Genomic DNA, 20,327 nt, shown 5'->3' with positions numbered 1-20,327 from the left:
AAATGTTGATGGGCATTTTGATTAATGAGTTGTGTTTTAAGATTTTTCATAAATTCAGTTTTATCTTTTTTAAGAGATTCAGAGGCACCCACAAAATTCGTACCATTATCTGAATATATGCAAGCGGGACAACCTCGTCGTCCAATGAATCGAGCAAATGCACTCAAAAATGATTGCGTTGAAAGGTCGCTTGTTGGTTCTGAATGTATTGCTTTGGTAGCGAAGCATATGAAAACACACACATAGCCTTTAGTAATTAAACAAGCTCGACCAGTGAAGCTTTTTATATTAAAGGGTCCTGCAAAGTCAACCCCTGTGTTATTAAAGGGTCGTGAAAGATATGTTCTCTCTGGTGGAAGAGAAGCTATAATTTGAGTTTGGTTGGTTTTTCTGTATAAGGTGCATGTGTTACAACGATGAATTATCTTCTTGACTAAGATTTTTAATTTGAATATCCAGAATTCTGAGCGAAGTACTCGAGTCACGAGTTGATCTCCACCATGTAGAGTTATTTTATGTGTAAATTCAACTAATAATTGTGATAATTTGGAAAAGTAAGGCAGTAAAATTGGATGTCTTTCATTGTATGTTAAAGCGGGTGATTGTACAGGGCGACCATTTGCTCTAATAAGGCCATTCGAGTCAATAAACGGGTTCAGAGTTAGAAGACAACTGTTCGGAGGAAGTTTTGATTTTCTCTTTAGTAATTTATACTCATTTTCGAAATAATATTTTTGAGTAACCATTATAACTAGCCTTTTAGCATGCTGCATTTCTTCAAAGGTAATATCAGATGAAACCCTTAAGTGTCTTCTATTTACACCTGTGTTTCTCCAAAACCGCATGGCATAAGCATATGCTCTAAAAGCTCTTGACAAAATAGAGAAATTTTTGAGTGGGTCATTTTTTATAAGTTCTATCTTAGCATCTGCAGTTATAGTGGTAAGAGTAAGAACTTTAACTGATTTCATTTCTAGATTTGTATCTTCTGGTATGTTATTCGATGGCCAACTAGATTTTGGAAATTTCAACCACTGTGGTCCGTGCCACCATAAATTATTGGTTTGTAAATCGATTGGAGAACATCCTCTACTGGCTACATCAGCGGGATTGGCTTCAGAGTCAACATGACGCCATCTTTCAATGCCAAAATTTTCAGTAATTTCGGAAATTCTGTTTCCTACAAATGTGCTCCAATGGCACGGAGGTTTTTTGAGCCAGGCTCAAACAATTGTAGAATCAGTCCAATAATGAGTTTCGATATTTGTGATTTGAATATTGTTCTTAATAGATGAAGCCAATTTTGATAAAAGTAGAGCTCCGCAAAGTTCGAGTCGTGGCAAAGAAATCTTTTTTATGGGTACAACTCTGGTTTTTGCGGCTAAAAGAAATGTGTCAACTTCATTATTGTTGTTTTGAACCCTTATATACAAAGCCGCGCCGTATGCTCTTTCAGATGCTTCACAGAATCCATGTATTTCAATCTGACTCTTTGGACTGTATTTTATCCACCTTTGAATATTTATAGTATTAATTGAATTAGAATTTTTAACGAAATTTTTCCAATTTATCGATGTTATAGGAGCAAGAGTGTCATCCCAATTTATTTTGTCTAACCATATCTGTTGCATAATTAATTTAGCTACAACGATTATTGGTGCTAACCACCCACACGGGTCGAATAATTTTGCAATGGTAGACAACACTTCTCTTTTAGTGAAATTGAGTTTATTTTCTATCGAAGATGATGTGAAAGAGAAACAATCTCCTGATATATCCCATCTGATACCTAAGGTCTTAGTAGAAGCATTTTCGAATATATCCAGCCAATTTAATTGTAAAAGTTGATCTGTATGCAAATCTTGAATTATTTTGGGCTCATTTGAAGCCCATTTTCTTAATTGAAACCCTGCAGATCCAAATGCAGCAATTAGTTCCTTTCGTGAGTCTATTGCTTCTTTTATCGTATGACCTCCCGCCAGGACGTCATCAACATATAGGTATTGTAATATAATTTTAGCAGCTTTAGGATATGTTTCTTTTATATCTTCAGCGAGTTGTAAAAGAGTTCGAAGGGCTAAGAAGGGTGCACAATTTATTCCAAATGTTACTGTTAAAAGTTCATAATCTTCCACAGGGTCGTTTGGAGATTTTCTGAATAATATTCTTTGGAATTTTGTTTGATTTCTATCTACGAGAATCTGTCGGTACATTTGAGTTACATCAGCGTTGTAAACATATTTAAAGAATCTCCATTTTAATATTTGCAACACAAGATCTTGCTGGAGAATTGGACCCGGAAACAAATTATCGTTGAGACTTCTTTTATTTGAAATAGGACTAGAGGCGTTAAATACTACACGAAGTTTTGTAGTCAACCGATCTGGTTTAATGACTGCGTGATGTGGTAAATAGTAGTTTGGGGTCTGATTAATTTCTTCCTGTGTTAGTTTTCTCATATGACCCAAATCTAAATATTCTAATATTGCTTTGTCATATGAGTCTTTTATATCAGGAGTCTTTAACAGATTTTTCTCCATTCTATAAAACTGTGCGAGGGCAATATTTCGAGAATTTCCCAATTCTTCGCAATTTTTAAAGGGTAGGGTAACTATATATCTACCTCCTTCATTTCGTATGGTTGTTGTGGTATAGTTTTGTTCACAGAATAAGTCATCTTCTGACCGCAAAACTCTTTTTGGGGGCTCTTCCGCCTCCCAAAAACGTGTAATTATTTTTTCTATAGCAGTTGTGTTAAACAAGGAAATATTATTTTGCTTTCGATTACTTTCGGGTATTGGACCACCAATTATCCAACCAAATACTGTATTTTGCGCTAAAAATGGACAAAGAGATTTTATAGGAGTCCCAATTTTGAATATGAGAGGACCTAGGTTGACTTATGTGGAATTTGGGATCTGCTAAATGGAGACCAATTATATTTGTGAGATCATTATTTTCAATGTTTTGTGGAGGTAAATTAGATGGGAGGGTCTTTAATACTGGTGCCCATACATCTAATTCAAAGCTAGGGTGTAAACGAGATCGCAAAGTGAAGAGACAAGATTTGGTTGATGTTTCGGATACAATTTGGCTCAATCCTGTAACATGAACTAGGTCTTTCTTGGTAGGCAAATTCAATTCGTTTTTAAGTTTTTCTGTTATAAACGTAGATTGAGAGCCAGGGTCGATAATTGCTCTGGTATCATATAATTGTCTTCTGTATTCGATTTGAACGACAGCAGTGAAAAGCAAGGTTGCACTATTGTTATGTTCGCAAATTATATGTTCTTGTAGGGTCAAGGTTGTAATATTTGCAGGTTCTGTGGATATTTGCAGCATCGAGTGGTGTCTCATATTGCAGTTTCGACATCCAAAACGACTTTTGCATTCTCTAACGCCATGATTTGACGAAAGACAATTATAACAAAGGTGTGACATTTTTACTGTATGTATTCTGTCGTTCACTGATTTCTCTATAAATCGAGGGCAATCTCTAATAAAGTGATTTGATTTGCAAAGTGGAAAATTTTGTACTGTTTGAGTCTTGGAATGTGGATTCGAAGTTTGTTTATTCGTTTTACCCCCCTGTGTTTGAGTGTTGGGCCATGTATTCGTTTGAAAGCTATTGGTGAATTTTAATTTTTTACTGTGTTCTAAATTTTGTTGGGTATATTTTGTGTTTGTTGGTTTGAAATTTCCAACAGATTCTAGGGTTTTAAATTTGTTGGTCAAATAATTATTGACCTGTTCCCAAGTGGGCAAAGTTTTGATATCTTTTAATGTGTTTTCAAATTCTTCCAAGAAATGACGAGGTAATTTAGTGGAGCAAAGATAAATAAGTATTGGGTCCCAACCTTTTATGTCTACATCAAGTGTTTCTAGGATTTGAAGACAACTATTTACTGTACGCTGTAGCTTTTGTATTGTGCAACTTGAGTCTGATGTGACGTTGGGTAAATTAAATAGAATTTTTATTTGTTCGTTGACCTGCATTCTTTTGTTTTCGTATCGCTCTGTAAGATTTCTCCACGCTAACTCAAACCCATCATTAGTAAGTGGAACGTGTCTAATAATCTCTCTCGCTTCTCCTGTCGTCTTTTGTGACAAATGGAAGAGTTTCTCAACATTGCTCAGTTTAGTATTTTGGATATATATCACTGAGAATAGGTCTCGGAACGTGGGCCATTCAGTATATCCTCCTTTGAATGTATCTGTGTCGCACGGCGGTAATCTGGACACTGACGTAAATTCGGGCGACATTCCTGACTCCTTTTTTGTTTTATCTTCCATTTGTTTATCCTTGATTATCTGAATTTACTCGTTTAGTGAACTTAAAGAAGTTTTATAACCTTCCATGGCCTCTCTGTAACGAGTTCTGAGTTTTGTCTTGTCGATTGCAATTTCTCCTTCCTGTGGTACATGATCACGACACTCGAAATATGACTTCTTGACTTGGTCCCATAATGAGTTTAACTCCACTCGTATTATTTCCAAAGTGAAAATGTTGTTATCAGTCTTCTTTGCTAACGATACTTCCGTAAAATCCAAAAGATCTGTGACGCAATTCCTGAATTTTTCACATTTGATCTTATCCATGGTTAATTATGAGTCTTGTATTTCTTAACAAATTTTTGAAATGACCAAAAAGAGTAGAAAATACCTCACAAAAATAGTTATTTGTTGGTTATTGCAATAATAAATTTTTTCTACAAAAATTAAATTGCCAATTTCCAATTTCGGATTGGAAAATTTAGAAATCTCGCTAATAAAATGAGGTTAGATTTTTCAAAGCCAAGTAACTTCGGGTCTGTTGAAGAGAAATTCCAACAAAAGAGCAAATATTTTTTCTTAAATTCGGTAAATGTTTGTACCAATTAACAAACATTTGAGATCGCAAATATTTTTGTATTTTTCCAATCAACCAAGAAGAGTTATGTATCAAGTTTGATTTATGAGGATTTTATTTTTAGAGCAATTCAGGTCAACGAATAAATTTTATTTTTTAAAATTTATATCTGTATAATTTGAACCAAATTTAGACATAAATCAAATTACAGATTAATACAAATTTTGTCTGTCCAAATTAAGACACCCTTTGCGAGGGAATTTGGTATTATTTAAATTGCTTACAGAAATTTCCATAAAATGTTCCAAGCAATATGGCATTAATAAATGTGTGCTTTCAAAAATATGTGCGTATGTATAATTTTCCAAATGTACAAAAATAGTTTTTTCCAAAATTTCCAAAAATGCGTATGCTTTTTCCAAAAGCTTCCAAATTTTTCCCAAAAAAAAATATAAATGTTTTCCAAATTATTTCTAAACGTTTCCAAAAAATATTTCCAAAATGTTCTTAGATTTTTTCCAAATATTTTCAAGTAGTTTCCAAAGTTTTTCCAAAAAGTCCACAAAAAAATCTAAATGTATTTTTTCCAATGAGTTTTAGTATCTTTCCACAAGATTTCTTATGATTTTTCCCAGTAATTTGTCAATTTTTTCCAAAAATTCCCATACAAAAATGGCGGATTGAGTCTTTTATAAATGCAATTTTTCTAGGTTGTATGTAGGTAAAGGGTCTCACAAGTGGATTAAAGAGTCAAAATATTTCGAACATTTAACCATAGAAAGCACGAGGGTCCATATCAAAATTTCTCCTTTTTGTGACTTTCCGGTGTCTTTCAAAATATTTGTCCTTGATATGAGTCCCACAAATCGATGTATAAAAGTGTCAAATTATTTTTAATTTCAAACCATACAAAGTACAAGGGTCCATATAAATGTTCTCCCATTTGTGACGTTCCGGTGTCTTATTGAAAAAAATTGCAGGTGGGTACTCACTTTGATATTTTCAATGGGGTTTGGGTCTATTGGTTTGCTGGGTATTGCTTACGTTATTTCGTCCGTCCGCTTTCCTTCCTTCCAGTTCCAGATTATGCTTCTTTATTGTTGTTGTTGTACCGAACCGTGATCGCGTTTATTTTTCGATGTTGCATAAATTGTCTTTTATGTAATGTTCAATGTTCACAATTTTTCTTGTTGTTTTTAATTCTGTTCACTTATATTTTCATGATTTGAATAAATTTTAATTATTATATATATTTATTTATTTATTTTTTTTTTTTTCAAATATTTTAAATTTTTTCCAAATTTTACTTTTTTCAATTTTTTTTATCACAAAATTTTGTACAGGTTAAGTTTTTTACTTAACCACACACTTATTCGGCTCGATTGGACCAAATGTTTTTTACTTTTTCCACTTTGCCGCTGAAACTTTGATTTTGTGTTCAATTTGGTTTTATTTCACTTTTATAGGTACGTATAAAAAATCAAAGTAAGTATAAAAATTCAAGGTAAGTATAAATTCAAGGTAAGTATAAATTTTCAAGGTAAGTATAATAAACTCAAGGTAAGTATACAATTTTTGCTTTCAAAGGTGAGTATAATTTTCACTAATAAAACTTTGTGTATTTAGGTACTTTGATCTTAATTACGGCGGGGGATAGCAACGATCGCTTTTAATAATCAAACTTCGAATGAACTCTTCTTTTTTGTCAACGTCACAACTAGCCTGTTTGTAACTGTGACGTTTCCAGTGCTGAATGGAATTTGGCAAAAAGAGGACAAACAAAACAACAACATGCATTGCAATTATTCTACTTCATGTATGTGTGTCTGTTTTGTTGTCTAACACATCCCGCTACGTTACAGTGATGAGCTATTTAAATAGCACACCCACTATTGGTGAAAAATATAGCACACCATATTTATATTAATATTTGTACATTCATGTACAGAGGTAAAAAAGGGAGTTATTCACCAGCTATTAAAACATACATCTGGCGATCTTAATATAACACACAAAATATCGGAAGCAAATCTTATTGTAGCTGGAGCTAGAAGGCAAAATGTAAAGCTTGCTACGAAATTGTTTTCACACACTGTTGCACAAGCTATTTCTAGAGCGGCTAGCCTTGGATATCTAGACAACCATAATTGGATGATTGCCACCATCTTTTTAAACTGGTAAAATTTAGCATATTTAAAGCTAATATTTATTGAAAAAATGATTTTCCATTATTAGACAAATGATTGGTTCGACGTCATGAACGTTCGTGTGCCTCGCCCAGATGCACGGACTCGTTGTCATGCTTATGGTATGTCTATTGAGGAACAAAATCAAATCTTAAACCAAATGACAGATTTGATGAAAAATATGCGTGCTATAGGACGAAATACTTTGCTGCCATTTCAAAACGGTAAGTATTTCGAATGAAGTTTATATAAATAATTTTTTTACTAATATAATAAGTGGTTTGTAGGAATTATACAGTCGAACAATGCTCTTATGGGCCTATACCAATATTTAAAGTCACGATATGGCATTAGTTACATTTTGACATATAGGCTTAATCAAGATGTTTTGGAAAATTTTTTCGGCATAATCCGCTCCAAGGGTGGATTACACGATCATCCTGATCAGGAAGAGTTCAGGTTCCGACTTAGGTCGTATATCCTTGGGCGTAATGAAGGTGTCATTTCCGATTACGCCAATATTGAAGTGGATGATGCGCCCGATTTAGATAGAAGTGAAAAAGCACTAACGGGTAAATGATTTTAAGGCTACTTCTAAGAAATGTTTTGCATGTACGTATCTGTTTTTATTTTCATAGGTCTCATATTCACCAGTGTCGATAAAAGTACCGAAGTCAACCATGAAAGGGTCGAGCATGATGAGTTGACTGATATGGCCTACGATGGATTGGAGAATCTTGCAGGATATATTTGCCACAAGTTCGGAGATGAAGTGCCTAACATTTCAACTCCAAAAGATCAGCCGCAAAACTCCTATACCTGGGTTAACCACCTAAGTGAAGGCGGTTTATCGAAGCCTACTGATGAAATAATGGGTCATATGCAGGCGCTTCATAATATTTTTCAAGAGTTAAACCAGGAAGGCCTATTAATAACAAATGGCTTTCTAAAAAAAACATTTAGAGGAGGCTAAACACATTCAGTGCAGCGAAAAAGTTAAAAAAACTGTTCTTTCGCGCACGAATGTTCTTTCTTATTCGGAAACTAAATATAGAAATAATTGAAGTGGCGAACAGTAAGAAAAGGAAATGGAATAAAACATTAAGCTAAAAATCTTTTGTTTCATTAGCGCCAAAAATGTGTTTTACTTGTATGGGTATTAAGCGGGGCATTGGACACATTGACTGCATTTTTAATCACTGTGCAATATATTGCAAAAAAAAGTGATAAAAAAACTATCCTCATCCTAAACAAACATTACATTGAATTTCCATACATATTTCATAATGTACTCAACCATATCATCGCGAATGACGTAGATGCGCAGAGAGAGAACATTTTGAGCGCAATCGGCGCAATCTTGTTATTCTTTCATTCATGAATATCAACCACCTTTAAGATGAGAACAAAAGAGAATAACATATTTGAATGGTGGTTGATAACACACAAACAAGGTAGATTTAACAGGTAACCGCATCGGCGAATTTCTACAACAAAGCAACTTTTGTAGTACCCTCAAATGTCAAAATTAGCAACTAAGGCGAAAGACGTACATTCGCCATGACATTTAAAGTTTGCGGCAAATTTGTTTCAAACAATCAGAAACGAAGTGTTTGTTTACATTTTATGTTGTGTGTGGAAATTTTGCCAAGTAATAATACGACTCTCATACTTGATGCTTGTTATGTTAATAAAAACGGCTTCATGTGCAAATAGAAATTATCGCTCAAGCGTTAAATTGTGATACTTCATATATATATATATATATATATATATATATATATATATATATATATATATATATATATATATATATATATATATATATATATATATATAAATATTGAAAATTGAATTAAACCGATGAAATAACGTATATAAAAATGCATGGGTGAATAGGAAAAAAATCATGAAGTGGGATTATGTTGTACTTTTTTGACAACAGATTTCTAACCTCAAAAATGCTCTTGAGCCCTTCAAATACCTCAAATCGGCAAAGTAAAAGTACATTTGGTCGACGAATATTAGGATATAATATTATATGAGGGCTATATCTAAATGAGAACAAATATATACCTCTTGCAACATCAATCATCATAAGAATAATTTAAGAGTCTGTGCAAAGTTTGAATGACGCATATTAAATTTGGTGACCTCTATCGTAATTGCAAATGGTGAACGAAGATGCACACGGACATAATTTAATCAACAAAGATTTCTACTGTTTAACATACATTATGGGGTCCTTAACTTTTATAAATTGATAAATTGACCCATATCAGACCTGCAAAAACGATTTAAGGTATCTTGAAAGTATAGGAAGAATTTCTAAAAGTATATAAATCATTTTCTTACAAATCACCAATTCGCTCTACTTTTTTTCGCCATTTATAGTCTGTATTTCACTGATTGCAGTCCCAATGAATTTTACATTTTGAGTTCTCATTGGACGGATTATTGTCATATGAAAGGAGTAGGTCCACGTTTTGAAATGAGCCCCGTAATGCGTTTTGGGTCATTTTTGTTTGTTTAAATGTATTCGTATTGTGCACTCATTTTATTTTTAATATTATTCATTCAGAATTCAAAACAATAAAAAATGTATACTTGAATAAAGTATGTCAAATTGATTTTTTTTCATTCACATTTTTATTGGCTTATGTTCACGCGTTTTTTTTACCAAGATACCATTCCAAAATTGTATGAATTGTTAAAAGCGTATTAACTAACATAACTTTCTTTTATATGGTTAAAATAATTATTTATTTTGTTCACAAAACCAATTGAATTCAGTATGATAAGCCCAATTGTAAAAAGTCGTACATTATATAAAATTGACAAAAAAAAAACAAATTGAAAAAAGAAAAAATCTTCAATTTGTTCGCGGAATTTTTACCGCAAATGTTTAAAGATCCTTACGAAGTTTGTCAATAGAATTATTGTCTATTTTGAAATTTGATTCCATTCAAATTTTTTTCTCGATTTTGTTCCCAATTTTACAATTTTTGCAATGAGGTCTCTTTTTTCGATTTTTTATACTCCCGTTGTAGTTTTATACTTCCCAATTATTACTCATATTAGCATTAAAAAAACACTATAAATGTGCATTCGAAAATAAAACATTAGTTGTGTTCCAGTACTTTTTTAGTAGTAAAACTAGCAGAAGAGAGAACAGTTCGAAATGTCATTCTCATTTAGGTTTGCTCAAAAAATAAGGGAACGGAAAATTAGCAGAAATGCGATAAAATGTCAAAATTCAAAATTCCAAAAGTAAACAGCCTAAATCGGACAGCTGAAACCTTACTGAAAAGAGCGCCAACATTTAAAAAATGAGTATTGAAGCGATAAGTTAAAATTAATAATTTATAATAATAATTAATAATCTGATTCCTCATTTAGCCAGTCCTCTTCACTGCTGGAATCATCCAAAAGTGAATACATCAGTTGCTCCATATTTTCTCTTTTTGTTTTTTGCACGACAAATATTAGTTTTTCCTTTAGTTTTCAAGTTGATCATTTTCTTTATTGAAATGTATCAATACATTTTTCAACCTTGTTAGCCCTGCCAATAAAATGTCAAATTTACAATATGCACATTTCTGCTCGGCCAAATTCATGTAGCTAAAACAAGCAGAAATGTGCACCACTCAGCGCCATTTTTTTTCTCGAGAGAGCTGCAAGTTTTGCTAGTTTTTGGAGTACGGGAACGCGTTGTAGCAGAATTAGTGCTAATTAGTACTAATTTGCAGGTTCTGGAACACAACTATTATGATTGTACATTTCAAAAGTCAAAATGAAGATTTTAAAATTTCACATTTTAACGCGAATTTTTTGGATTTTATCCTTTTCTGCCAAGAGACAATTCCGAATTTGTCTGATTCGTTAAAATCAGTTCAGCGCTTCTTGAGTTAAAGGCGTATTAACTAACATAACTTTCTTTTATATATAGACTGGCTGGCCCGATCCGCGTTGCCGGCCCGTAGTTTTAGTCTGTAATGCATTGTTTTTAAAGTATAATAATTCACAGATCTGGCTCACATAAGTGGCACAATTTTTAGTATAAATAATGACTCGACTAAATAGAAATAAATACGTATCCCAAAAATGTCAATACAGGTTCACGTACGGGCAATTTGTAATGTTTCAAAAAACCTGATCCTATTTTTCAGGCAGAGATTTAAATTTGAGATTCAAAAACCTAAATAATAAGTCACATATTTAAAAAAGTATACATCAAATGTTTATAATAGCCCATGTAAGATGGTTCTCTACCCCCATATTAGCCTAAACATGAATTTTAAGCAAATCGATTCGAAAATATAATCAAAACCCTCGAAATAGGTAAAATCATATTAGCCTAAACATGAATTTTAAGCAAATCGATTCGAAAATATAATCAAAACCCTCGAAATAGGTAAAATCAGGAGGTACTTTTATGTGGGCGGTTCTCCGAAACATTGACATTGAAAAATTTCCGCGAAGAGGTCTTCTACCCCCTTAGAAGCTTCAATGCCAAATAAGGGTAAAATAATTGAAAAATGTGACCAAGACCCAGGAAATTGCTGTAATCAGCGGATACCTTCATATAAGGGTTATAACAAAGCATGGTCCTATACTTATAATCATTCGAAAGAATATGTTGTTCTTTCTAAAATCTCAAATTACCAACATTTGAAGAATTTGAATGGAACTGTATCATTAGTGGGGGGCTATATCACAATGCAGACCGACCTGATACATATTTTGTACAAATGATTCTTCATGTAAGGTTACTTTTAAGGGTTCGGAAGAATTTACCGAGGATATGAATCCTTTTCTTACTAAATTTTCAATTCGCTCCACTATTTTGTATAGTTCGCATATTACAGTGCCTCTACATATTCGGTATTTCAGTGATTGCAATCCCAATGAATTTTTGATTTTGAGTTCTCATTGGATGGGTTATTTCCACATTTAGTCAATTTTTTTGGAGGTTTGGACCTCAGCATCGATAGTAATTTCTAAATTGAAATCCTGGCAATATGACTTCAATTTAACTATCATAAATAAAGTTTCATCAATTTATAAAAGTTAAGGACCCCATAAAGTATGTTAAAGAGTAGAAATCTTTGTTGATTAAATTATGTCCATGTGCCTCTTCGTTCACCATTTGCAATTACGATAGAGGTCACCAAATTTAATATGCGTCTTTTAAACTTTGCACAAGCTTTTATATTTTTCTTATGATGATTGATGTTGCAAGAGGTATATATTTGTTCCCATTTAGATATAGCCCTCATATAATATTATATCCTAATATTCGTAGACCAAATGTACTTTTATTTGGCAGAACAGAGGTATTTGAAGGGCTCAAGAGCATTTTTGAGTTTAGAAATCTTTTGTCAAAAAATTACAACATAATTCCACTTTATGATTTATTACCTATTCACCCATGCATTTTTATATACGTTATTTCATCGGATTTAATTCAATTTTCAAAAGTAATTATGAATTCGTAAATTTTATAAAATCGTGTTGTAAGGTATATAGTTTTTACCAGTGTAAAATCCTATGCCAATTAAACTATATCCATCTGTGTGTGTGGCCGTTCGTGCGTGAAATATTTTGGTTAAACTTTGATCTTCTATACAATATTCCTAGGAAGTTATAATATGTCCGTTTCGTTTAGGTATAAAAATACCACTAAAAATTCGTCCTTTTGCATGTTTTTGTTACAATTTCTACAGAATTATCTCTAACTTGACATTTAAAGTTTTCGGTATTGTGAAGTCAATACCGGCAATAAATGTTTAAGAATTTTAATTTTTTTTTTTTCAAAATAGAAGAGTATTTTTCAGTTCCGCGATTTAACTAAGTTCCGCGACTAAATAGAAATAAATACCTATGGAAGGAGGGCAAAACAATTTCTGAATAGTCAAAGTTAATTACGCTTTTACACCCATTACCATAGCACCTCAGATTGCGCTTTAGAGTCCCCAAGAAGTCTATGTTCTTGTTCATAGTAAAATTCAATGACGAATCAACAATGCCCGTGTTGTTGCCTGCCAATAGGTAAAAATCACTATAGATCGGGGCCCTGGGGACTATATGGGGACTTTACCAAAATATTTACCTATGTTGGCATTTTTCTGTAAGATGGTTCTCTACTCACAAAGTATCCTAAATACAGCAAAATCGATTGGAAAATGTGGTCAAGACCCTCGAAAAAGAAAAGCCAAGATGCCAAATAAAGGCCAAATCAGTTGAAAAACGTGGCCAAGACCACGGTCATAGCTGAAATCAGGGATACATTCATATGAGGGTTATACCAAAACGTAGCCCAACCAATACTCTCTTATGGGTTTAAAATTCAATAAAATACAAAATTTTCTATTCTGACCACACATTAGATGTGAAAGTGGACTTGGATATATCCAATGTGGGGACTTTACTTACATAAATTCCGAGGTGACAAATATCTGTATGATGGTTCCCTACCCCAGGTTAACATAAATACAATTTTTAGCCAAATCAATTGACGAATGTGGTCAAGACCAAAATGGGCCCTACTCTGAAAATTTAAAATTTTATGCGAAGAGGTTCTCTACCCCCTTATATACAAAGATGCCAAATAAGGGCCAAAATATGAAAAAAAGTGGCCAAGACTCCAAAAATAGCTTAAATCATACGATGGTTATATAAATATGAAATCGGGTTGTACCCTTATCCGTGAATTATGATCGATATTATGTCCTGCAAAAGCAATTTAAGGTATCTTGAATGTTTGGAAAGAATTTCTGGAAGGATAGAAATCCTTTTCTTATTAAAAGTCCCATTCGCTCTACTATTTTGCACCCTTTAAATTTGGCATTTTACTGATTGTACTCCCAAAGAATTTTGCATTTTGAGCTCTCATTGAACGGATTATTGTCACATAAAAAAAGTAGGTCTACGCTTTTAAATGAGCCCCATTAGGCTTTGTCGGTCATTTTTGTTTGTTTAAATGTGTTCGCATCTTCCAGCTGAACCACGATGTAGGCCCTGGAGTTGAAAGGTAGATGTCAGTTAACATCTAATTTCGCACTTATTTCATTTTTTTTTTTTTTTGTGAAAAATTGTATATAGTGAAAAAATATTCTTTATTTTGTTCACAAAAAATCACTGAATTCAATATGATAATACAAATTGAAAAAAAATTGACAAAAGAAGAATAACTAATTGAAAAAAATCTTCCACTTGTTCGCTGATTTTTTACAGCAAATGTTTAAAGATCCTTACAAAGTTTGTCAGTAAAATGTACTATTATTTTAAAATTCGATTCCATTGAAATTTTTTTTCGATTTTTTCCCGATTTGAGAATTTTTGCAATGAGATCTCTTTTTCGTGATTTTTTAGCGATTTTGAAAAATTAATAATCTTTTAAGTTTGGTGTGATCGCGTTAAATTATTTCGATATCATCTATTCCGTTTCTTTTCTTTTCTTATATATATATATATATATATATATATATATGGTCACTTTTTATATATATATATATATATATATATACAGAGAAAAAGTGACCACGCCCATTTGATCGATTTACCGAAAATCCAAATATTTGCAAAACTCATGAAGATATCTGTTTCAGAGTTAGTATATAACGTACTCTTGACTCGCCCTCACACCCTACGTATCTGTTTGGGGTCAGAGCAACTGGACACACCGAAGACGAAGACCTGGACCAGCAGACAATTTTCTGTCACAGGATATAGCACCCATTACGAACGTCAAATATGACATCTCAAACAATTTCGGTGGATATTGTACCTACCGAATATAAGGAGGTACTGATATATGGGGCCTATACGAAAACGTGGACCCGCACAGACAATTTTTTGTCATAGGCTGTAGTATCCTGTAGCTGGCTGTAGTATAAAAATTAAAATTCTTAAACATTTATTGCCTGTATTGACTTCACAATACCGAAAACTTTAAATGTAAAGTTACAGATAATTCTGTAGAAATTGTAACAAAAACATGCAAAAGGACGAATTGTTAGTGGTATTTTTACACCTAAACGAAACGGACATATTCTAACTTCCTAGGAATATTGTATAGAAGATCAAAGATTAACCAAAATATTTCACACACGAACGGCCGCACACACAGACGGATATAGTTTAATTGACATAGGATTTTACACAGGTAAAAACTAAATACCTATTTTATAAAATTTACGAATTCATAATTACTTTTGATTTGGAAAATATTGCTAAGTCCTTTATAATACTGATAACTGAGGTTTGAAAATTGAAAATTGAATTAATTTGAAAAATGAAATAAATCGGCAAATCGATTTGAGGTATTGGAAGGGCTCAAGAGCATTTTTGAGGTTAGAAATCTTTTGTCAAAAAATTACAACATAATTCCACTTTATGATTTATTTCCTATTCATTTTATTTTTATATTTTTATATACGTTATTTCATCGATTTTCAATAGATTTGAATAAAAAATTGTATTAAAGCTACCAATTTAAATGACAAAAAAAATAATTTCGATCTTATGCTAAAGTGTTAAAAGAGTTATAATAGATATATATATATATATATATATATATATATATATATAATATATATAATATATATATATATATATATATATATATATATATATATATATATATATATATATATATATATATATATATATATATATATATATATATATATATATATTATAACTCTTTTAACACTTTAGCATAAGATCGAAATTATTTTTTTTGTCATTTAAATTGGTAGCTTTAATACAATTTTTTATTCAAATCTATTGATGAATGTCCTGTTCCGAAAATTTAAAATTTTATGCGAAGAGGGTTTTAACCTCTTAGAAACCATGATACTAAATAAGGGCCAAAAAATTAAAAAGTGTTCAAGACTCCGAAAATAGTTTAAATCATATGATGGTTGTACCAAAACGTGATCATTTTTTGCAAGGACAGTTTCTTCTCAAATTACCAACATTAGTCAAAATTATTATGAAAAATATGGTTAAAATGTAAAATATACTTTAAATCGGGTTGTACCCTTATCCGGGGCTATGACCCATATCATGATCGCAAAAACGATTTAAGGTATCTTGAAAGTATAGGAAGAATTTCTAAAAGGATATAAATCATTTTCTTACAATTGACCAATTCGCTCTACTTTTTTTCGCCATTTATATTCTGTATTTCACTGATTGCAGTCCCAATGAATTTTACATTTTGAGTTCTCATTGGACGGATTATTGTCATATGAAAGGAGTAGGTCCACGTTTTGAAATGAGCCCCGTAACGCTTTTTGGGTTATTTTTGTTTGTTTAAATGTATTTGTATTATGCACTCATTTTATTTTTAATATTATTCATACAGAATTCAAAACAATAAAAACTGTACACTTGAGTAAAGTATGTCAAATTGATTTTTTTTTCATTCACATTTTATTGGTTTATTTTCAAGCGTTGTTTTTACCAAGATACCATTCCAAAATTGTATGAATTGTTAAAAGCGTATTAACTAACATAATTTCCTTTATATGGTGAAAATAATTATTTATCTTGTTCACAAAAACCAATTGAATTCAGTATGATAAGCCAAATTGTAAAAAGTCGTACATTATATAAAATCGACAAAAATAGAAAAACAAATTGAAAAAAGAAAAAATCTTCAATTTGTTCCCAGAGTTTTTACCGCAAATGTTTAAAGATCCTTACGAAGTTTGTCAATAGAATTATTGATTATTTTGAAATTCGATGCCATTCAAAATTTTTTCTCGATTTTGTTCCCAATTTTTGCAATGAGGTCTCTTTTTTCGATTTTTATACCCTCCACCATACTATGGAGGGTATATTAATTTTGTCATTCCGTTTGTAACTCCTCGAAATATTCATGTCAGACCCAACAAAGTATATATATTCTTGATCAGCGTAAAATTCTAAGACGATTTAGCCATGTCCGTCTGTCTGTCTGTCTGTCTGTCTGTCTGTCCGTCTGTCTGTCTGTTGTAATCACGCTATCTTTCGAACAAATTGAGATAGAAGGCTAATATTTTGCACACATGTATTTTTTCCCAGTAGGCAGGTTAAGTTCGTAAATGGGCCATGTAGGTCCAAGTTATCATATAGCCCCCATATAGCGGTACCTCCCGATATTCGGTATTTTGATGATTTTAGCGACATTATTCACCGGAATTATTTCAAATTTGGCATTTGAAGTTTGCAATGGATGCTACAGCCTAAGACAGAAAATTATCTGTGCAGGTCCACGTCTTCCTGTAGACCCCATATAACGGTACCCCCCGATATTCGGTTTTTTGATGATTTTAGCGACATTGTTTACCGGAATCGTTTTAAATTTGGTATTTGAAGTTCGTAATGGATACTACATCCTAAATCAATAAATGAGCCATGTAGGTTCACGTCTTCATATAGCCCCCATATAACGGTACCCCCCGATATTCGGTATTCTAATGATTTTAGCGACGTTATTTACAGGGATTGTTTCAAATTTCGTATGTGAAGTTCGTAATGGATACTTCAGCCCATGCCAGAAAATTGTCTGTGCAGGTCCACGTCTTCGTATAGCCCCCATATAACGGTACCCCCCATATTCGGTATTTTGACGATTTTAGCTACATTATAAACAGATTTTTCTTCAAGTTTCGCATTTAAATATTGTAATAATTTATGACAAAAGTTGCCTATGCAGGCCCACGTCGTCGTATAAGCATTCGGTATTTTTAAGATTTTAACAGAATTTTTAACGGGTTTTATTTTTTGGAAATTGCCAAATTTGTACCAAATGGTGGAGGGTATTAAAAGTTCGGCCCGGCCGAACTTACAGCTTTTTTACTTGTTTATTCTCCCGTTGTAGTTTTATACTTCCCAATTATTACTCATATTAGCATCAAAAAAAAAAAAAAAAAAAAAAAAAAAACACTATAAATGTGCATTCGAAAATAAAACATTATGATTGTACATTTCAAAAGTCAAAATGAAGATTTTAAAATTTCACATTTTAACGCGAATTTTTTGGATTTTATCCTTTTCTGCCAAGAGACAATTCCGAATTTGTCTGATTCGTTAAAATCAGTTCAGCGCTTCTTGAGTTAAAGGCGTATTAACTAACATAACTTTCTTTTATATATAGACTGGCTGGCCCGATCCGCGTTGCCGGCCCGTAGTTTTAGTCTGTAATGCATTGTTTTTAAAGTATAATAATTCACAGATCTGGCTCACATAAGTGGCACAATTTTTAGTATAAATAATGACTCGACTAAATAGAAATAAATACGTATCCCAAAAATGTCAATACAGGTTCACGTACGGGCAATTTGTAATGTTTCAAAAAACCTGATCCTATTTTTCAGGCAGAGATTTAAATTTGAGATTCAAAAACCTAAATAATAAGTCACATATTTAAAAAAGTATACATCAAATGTTTATAATAGCCCATGTAAGATGGTTCTCTACCCCCATATTAGCCTAAACATGAATTTTAAGCAAATCGATTCGAAAATATAATCAAAACCCTCGAAATAGGTAAAATCAGGAGGTACTTTTATGTGGGGGGTTCTCCGAAACATTGACATTGAAAAATTTCCGCGAAGAGGTCTTCTACCCCCTTAGAAGCTTCAATGCCAAATAAGGGTAAAATAATTGAAAAATGTGACCAAGACCCAGGAAATTGCTGTAATCAGCGGATACCTTCATATAAGGGTTATAACAAAGCATGGTCCTATACTTATAATCATTCGAAAGAATGTGTTGTTCTTTCTAAAATCTCAAATTACCAACATTTGAAGAATTTGAATGGAACTGTATCATTAAAGGGGGGCTATATCACAATGCAGACCGACCTGATACATATTTTGTACAAATGATTCTTCATGTAAGGTTACTTTTAAGGGTTCGGAAGAATTTACCGAGGATATGAATCCATTTCTTACTAAATTTTCAATTCGCTCCACTATTTTGTATAGTTCGCATATTACAGTGCCTCTACATATTCGGTATTTCAGTGATTGCAATCCCAATGAATTTTTGATTTTGAGGTCTCATTGGATGGGTTATTTGCACATTTAGTCAATTTTTTTGGAGGTTTGGACCTCAGCATCGATAGTAATTTCCAAATTGAAATCCTGGCAATATGACTTCAATTTAACTATCATAAATAAAGTTTCATCAATTTATAAAAGTTAAGGACCCCATAAAGTATGTTAAAGAGTAGAAATCTTTGTTGATTAAATTATGTCCATGTGCCTCTTCGTTCACCATTTGCAATTACGATAGAGGTCACCAAATTTAATATGCGTCATTCAAACTTTGCACAGGCTCTTATATTATTCTTATGATGATTGATGTTGCAAGAGGTATATATTTGTTCTCATTTAGATATAGCCCTCATATAATATTATATCCTAATATTCGTAGACCAAATGTACTTTTATTTGGCCGATTTGAGGTATTGGAAGGGCTCAAGAGCATTTATGAGGTTAGAAATCTTTTGTCAAAAAATTACAACATAATTCCAATTTATGATTTATTTCCTATTCACCCATGCATTTTTATATACGTTATTTCATCGGATTTAATTCAATTTTCAAACCTCAGTTATCAGTATTATAAAGGACTTAGCAATATTTTCCAAATCAAAAGTAATTATGAATTCGTAAATTTTATAAAATAGGTATTTAGTTTTTACCTGTGTAAAATCCTATGTCAATTAAACTATATCCGTCTGTGTGTGCGGCCGTTCGTGTGTGAAATATTTTGGTTAATCTTTGATCTTCTATACAATATTCCTAGGAAGTTAGAATATGTCCGTTTCGTTTAGGTGTAAAAATACCACTAACAATTCGTCCTTTTGCATGTTTTTGTTACAATTTCTACAGAATTATCTGTAACTTGACATTTAAAGTTTCACACACGAACGGCCGCACACACAGACGGATATAGTTTAATTGACATAGGATTTTACACAGGTAAAAACTAAATACCTATTTTATAAAATTTACGAATTCATAATTACTTTTGATTTGGAAAATATTGCTAAGTCCTTTATAATACTGATAACTGAGGTTTGAAAATTGAATTAAATCCGATGAAATAACGTATATAAAAATGCATGGGTGAATAGGAAATAAATCATAAATTGGAATTATGTTGTAATTTTTTGACAAAAGATTTCTAACCTCATAAATGCTCTTGAGCCCTTCCAATACCTCAAATCGGCCAAATAAAAGTACATTTGGTCTACGAATATTAGGATATAATATTATATGAGGGCTATA

Source organism: Musca domestica, unplaced genomic scaffold, assembly GCF_030504385.1.
Source record: "Musca domestica strain aabys unplaced genomic scaffold, Musca_domestica.polishedcontigs.V.1.1 9, whole genome shotgun sequence".
Lineage (NCBI taxonomy): Eukaryota > Metazoa > Arthropoda > Insecta > Diptera > Muscidae > Musca > Musca domestica.
The sequence above is the reverse complement of the archived record's forward strand: the minus strand, read 5'-3'. Positions refer to the sequence as shown.